General features: G+C 35.7%; 1 long non-coding RNA gene across 7 annotated transcripts; it reads right to left on the bottom strand.

Annotated features, from left to right (window-relative positions):
- Positions 1 to 373: 373 nt before the first annotated feature.
- Positions 374 to 5,826, bottom strand: LOC132610596 (uncharacterized). 7 transcript variants are annotated; one of them, XR_009571187.1, is made up of 5 exons: positions 5,587 to 5,826; positions 5,022 to 5,100; positions 2,078 to 2,874; positions 1,536 to 1,937; positions 374 to 1,309 (listed from the first exon to the last, which is right to left on the bottom strand). It is a non-coding gene; the product is annotated as an uncharacterized LOC132610596 (long non-coding RNA). The 7 variants fall into 7 exon arrangements; XR_009571186.1 differs by having other exon boundaries at positions 374 to 1,089; positions 1,214 to 1,309; positions 1,536 to 2,874; XR_009571188.1 differs by having other exon boundaries at positions 1,536 to 2,166; positions 2,417 to 2,874; positions 5,587 to 5,825.
- Between the last annotated feature and the right edge of the window lie 372 nt (positions 5,827 to 6,198).

Genomic DNA, 6,198 nt, shown 5'->3' on the forward strand with positions numbered 1-6,198 from the left:
ATTTCTCAAACTTTTTTAATTATTTTAATAAATCACAATTAATTGTATTTTAATTTAGACTTAAACATGTGAATTTATTTAATGAAATAAAATAAAATCAATGTCATTACTTTATTTTTTTTGAAACAGAGCGAGTATGTGTTACTAAAATTGTAGGTTCTTTTCGCCATAAAGGCCTTCGATGAGGACTTTCCTTGTTTGTGTGTTTTGACGGTGTCACAAGCGGGTGATTAAATTACCTGACTTAGCAAACAAATGGACAATAATTGGACACTTCTATCGCGGTACAATTTTGAAGAAATAGTAAGAGTTCACAACCCATGTACTATATCACTTATTACAATAGTGTACCTCCAACTTTGACTCAAGATAATATTAACAATTCCAGCGTTTAATTTTCATATCACAATGTTGATATATCAACATAAGATACAGTCTACACATGGAAATGTTATTACAGTCAGAGAGCAGTGAACGATCTGATCTTTGTGCTGCTTGTCAAATGATCTAATACATCAGTTAGGTTCTATTCCCGTCCCTTCGGACTAGAATTGGAATTATACAGAGAAAAATAGCATGATCCTGCAAATAGATAGCCACCCATTTCCAGTTGATGTAATTGCTCCTCTCTGACCCTGGATATTGATATTCTCAGATTTATCTTCTTCACCACAGACTCGCTCCAAGTACCTTCATCAGATGATATTTTGTAGTGCTTTGTGCCATAATACCCGTGTAGCAGTTCTCAGTTCTGAATCAGTAGAATCTCAATCTTGTTTTGGAAGGTTTATTGCATGGGGTCTTGGCGTCTATATATGAAATCATAACTTCACAAATTAAAAACACGAGAAATGTTTGTCCATTTGAAACCATGATGAGATTAATGATCCTCGTGGAGTTCGTGAAACCTAGTTTATAAAACTAAACAGCTAACTCAGAAGGCAAAAGCGGGACATAGTCTGGATTTCCACCAATAAATACAATGTTTATAGCAGGAACATCAATAGGTGCATTAACAACTAAGGACCCTGTTGGATCAGTGCTACTTTCTCTAAACATCAACATCTCGCTTTGAGCTGAGTTTAGACTCTGCAATTCATGAAACAATTCTTGGAATTCACACGTTATTTCTTCGACACATTAATAAAACATTAAGTGTCATAAATCAAAATATGAGGAAAGAATGTAAAATTGAAGACATAAATGTCCTTACGTTGACTCTCAATAAGGAGACACGGTTGCTTGTTTCCCTGCCACTAGCAATATGCGCAACTTCATGAATATCACCCCCATTGGAGAGAATGTCCCACTGCAATAACATTCAATTATGTTACTATTATAGAAATTTTAGATATTCAGAAACAAAATGACTGATCTTTGTGAATAAAAAATTCATAATGTAACCAAATGTTTGAGAAAACTGGCTAGGATTATATGAATTGCCCAAAATAGTAATTAGCAACTAATGACAAATTAAAATGGAAGTGGAAGAAGTATGTAATTTATAATTTGCTCTTAGTGAAAATTAAAAGTACCTTGCGCCTACTGTTATGATCGCGGAGGAAATCAAATACAATTTTTGAAGATATGCCTGCAAACTACAGCCCCGCTTCTGCCGATTAACCACCCATCTCCAGTTGAGGCCACCACCTCCTCTCTGACCTTGGATATCGTTTCATGTTTATCTTCTTCACCAGAGACTCGCTCCAAAGTACCTGCACCTTCATCAGATGATATTTTTGAAGTGATTTGTGCCATCATCGCATGCCTCAAAACCGCTGCCTCTGAATTCTTCACGGTCTGATATGCTCTGAAGCCGCTGTGCCAACTTGTTGGCAGTTCCCCACATCCTGTGACGAATCCCCACCCTTGCGAAGCTGGATATGCTAAACCCTGCAGCAGATTTCATGTATGCTCTGGTACACTGTTGCGCCCATCTGATGAACAAAACCACATAGCAAAACACAGAGAAAACCCGATGAATATGGTTTGCCAAATATAGATGAAATAATCAACACAACTTTCGTACGACAAAGTTCATTAAGAATTTGGTATCTGGGTCCAAATCTGACGTAACTTTATTAAAGTGATGTGTGGATCTGTAAAGTACCAAATGTGTTGCACCAATTAAAATGTCTATAAAGCTCGCCATGATCGCCCACCCTTCTGGAAACATCAAAATAAAACAGTAATTTAAACACACATATCCCAACTTCTAGAACACAAAGCAAGATTTTTCATGCCAAATTCCAACCCTCAAATGATTGTTTGGATACAGTTAAACGGCAACAGGATTCCTGAGAGGAAGAAGGCACGTATCATAAAATCAAACTCAAAATCAGTTAATGTCGCGGACCATAAATTTTTCAGTTATGAAAAATTTCCAGATCAATTTAATTCCAATAAAATCACTCACTGCATTTAACACAAAGAAAAGTACACTCTTGAGAATATCATCACTCATGAATTTGTTCGGAATCAGAACAACTTTCTCCTCCTCAGCTACCATTTCTATTTTCTTGTTAGGTGACACGCTCTGGATTTCAGGCGTTTTGGGGCTAATTGGAGTAGCACTGGAACATCGAAAGCAATTGGATGCGAAGAATTAAAGCTTAATGCTCTGGACACAATATTTTTCCTTTTGGAATCTTGGATTTGGCACGGCAGGTGCAGCGCCCAGACAGACAGCTTCGGCTTGGTGGCCTATCTCGGTGAACATAACCATCCTCCGCCCAGATAGACAGCTTCGGTTAGTGGGTGGAGGATGTTTGTGTTCACCAGAATAAGCCACCACGAAAAGGTTTTGAGCCTTTGGGCTTTGATCAATGTGTTCCCTCGCTCTGCAGCCTTTTGATGTGCTACCTATAGTAGTTCCTGTCATGTCACACACAAAATAAGAATCACAACTTCTTTTTAGGTCATAGAAATTAAGAAATGAACTTAACATTCTATGACATGAAAAAAAAACGGTAAGAAAAGCATTCTTGCTTGGAGTAAAAAATGTTGCTTGGATACAGCAGATCCAGCACCTGAACGATATTTATAGTACAGTGAGACTGAAGTATGCATGCACCTGGAAGAAATGCTGAGGCAAGTGGCAGAATTGTAACAGATGAAAAGGCAAGTGGCGCTTCTCATTGTTTGAAGCACACACTTCTCTAAAACCCATGGCTTCACCATGAAGCAGTAACCCCTCGTTAGTATCGCTTCATTGTTTTTATCGACAAAGCAATAGCTTTACGGGTTGAGCACATCTTATCTTATAAGTTTATCTGTCGAGGTGTTAAGTTTCGAAACTAGCAAAAATGCAGGACACCAAACATGGTAAAATGCTTATTGCTTTTTAATCCTCATTCTCCATTTATGGAAGTAAGAAGGATCCTTTAAAACTTCCGGTTGCATATTATTGGGAATCCTCACTCAAATCTCTCATTTTATGAAGTTTTACAGAGCAACAATGGAGAGAACAAGAGGAAAAACTCAGAGCTGAAGATATGAAGGAGGCTTGGTCGGAGAAACCTAGGATTTTGTCTCAATCCAAATGTGATAAAATGACTACGAAGACCAAGCCACGTGGAGAAATCAGGAGCACACGGAAGGAGATTGATGGATTCAATCCTGATCGTTCAAAGTAAACAAGTACAGCTGTATATACGAGCAGTTTCTACCATAGATGCCAAAATTAGAATCCTAAGTTTGTTATATTGTTACAAAGCGGTACAAGAAGGAAATAGACAGGCGTACATAATTATTTTCTTTGACACTTTTCTTTCTGCATTATACTTGTATTTTATACACAAACAGTGAATACAGAGAAATCATCAGAAAATTTCTAAACACTGTCTCATTTATTTCTTTACATATACCATATATTAATTGGAGAACATCACGACCCATAATTCTGAAGAAAAATGCTATGCAGGGGAAGATGATCCACATCCTCTCCGTCACTTTGGAACATGTAATACTCATTAACTACAATGCATTTACTTCTTTTAAATGGTGAGTTGCTAAGATTTGCTCCCCACATTATGCATCATTAAAGAAAATCTTGTGTGATCTATTTCTATAGTAACATCCAAATGGACCTTGATTCACCTCTTTCAGTCAAATGAATACTAATAAGACTTCACATACAAACATTTTGAAAATGATCCTTTGAACGATATCTTATGGACTTACTCAAATTGAGTAAAACTTAAATACTGTATACACTTCTAAAAGACAAGGTCATTGCACCAAACTCTGAGCCAACTTGCTTATTCATTTAGGGAGTCTTGGGAGTCTTGTGATTATATTTTCTTTCCATTAAAAATAGTTAGCCTCGGTATGCACAAGTCCCCCATATTTGATTATCCTCTCTAATAGTAAGACTAAATGTTAATTAATGAAAGGATACACACACATATTAGCATTCCCACATTTTCTAAATCATGGCAATCTGAATCATAAGGCAATCACTAACGAACTTCGTTCTAATTTTGAACTTTCTTTATTAAGCTAGAGAATATTCCATCTTCAATTGTGAACTAGATATATTTTCTTTGTCCCCCGCAAAACAAATATTACCATAATACTAAGTTCGCAACGCATGGACCAAACTTCGAGGACGGGTCTGTCTTTGGTACCATAAAAATGGACTTTGAGCCTAAATCAGTCCCAAAAGGTAGATCAAGTAGTGAGCATTGTCTAAGACAATACAAGGGCATTACAACCCATACAATTAACCAATGTGAGATTCTAACATGACATACATCAGACACACCGGACACCATCAGATAGTGACCCAACTTTATTTTCTTTATGTTTTTGCCTGTTTACCCTCCCCAGTCCCCACCTGTAGAATTACACTGGGTATATTGTTGTTGTATGTTTTTATCTGTTTTTCAAACCTATATCTTTGCATTTCAACACTGAGGATGCTAAATGCGCTACTTCTCCTCAATGATCTAAGGCAAAACTTTAAAAAGTAAATCATTTGGATACACTATATAACAAAAAGTAGAGTAAACTAAACTCACTTGAATTTTCACTTACACTTCCAAGCACACTCTCCCCATAGCCAACACTTGCTAGGAGCATTTGTTACACAGCTAATCCCTTTATTTCCAAGACAAAAACAATAAATCACCGACCAAAAAATTGAAAACTACAACTATAAAATAGTACAAACACAAACAAAATTTCAGACCCACATAAAAGAGTTATATCCACTGGCAGTATAATTTTTTTTTAATTATTCAGACCTAATGTTACGATTTTAGTCAATTTTTAAACATAAATTTATGTTTCACGTCAAAAGTAGTTGATTCAGATGAACTCGAAAGTGCATTTATGCCTTTGATTATTGGTTGCCAATCAATACGTATTAAATTGAGTTATCTGTAATTACCTTTTAACTTACCTGATGGTATTGTTAGTACATAAAAATTTAAACTCCAATTTAGAAAATAACAACATACGTTATTTTTTTGGCCTTCATTTGCTGTCAATTGAAATTAAAGACAAGTCACAATAAGCATAAAATTACTGATTACATAAACACAAACATATATGACCCACAATAAAAACCAATCAAAAACATACCCGAATCCACACCCGAATATTGACCCGAAGCCACCAAATGTGACGACCCGGAAGTTATTTATCTTTGTTTTTTTTTGTTTTTTTTTGGTTTTGGCTGAAGAAGAGTGAGATTTTGAGGATGGAAAAGACGTGGATTTTGTACTGATTACGTGGCTGACTATTGGCCGTTGTAGAATGAGTTGAATGTGGAAAAATGAATTTTGGGATTGGAAAAAAAAAAAAAGATGATGGGAAAATGAGCATGGCATCCTCTTTTATTAGTGGGAACTAGTATAATAGTAACACATATATGGTATGTGCGAAAAATATTAGTTTAGTTATCATTTTTTAAATGCAACTAAAGGGGACAGAGTCAAGTCGAAGACGTAGAAAATATGTAACTTGAATTATAGAATTTTAGTGATTCTTTGGATGATTCTACCTGCTTTAATTTCTATTTGAATAGGAGCAGACGATAGATAGATCTGCATCGAGGTGCAAGTAAGAAAAAAGTTAAAGATCAAAGAATAAAACATAGAGAAACTTTACCATTTATAAAGAGAAATCTAAGATTTCCTTCACTGTTTTTAAATATGTATAAACAGATTAAACATGTATGAGCAAAGGATGAAT

This window comes from Lycium barbarum, chromosome 9 (genome assembly GCF_019175385.1).
Source record: "Lycium barbarum isolate Lr01 chromosome 9, ASM1917538v2, whole genome shotgun sequence".
Lineage (NCBI taxonomy): Eukaryota > Viridiplantae > Streptophyta > Magnoliopsida > Solanales > Solanaceae > Lycium > Lycium barbarum.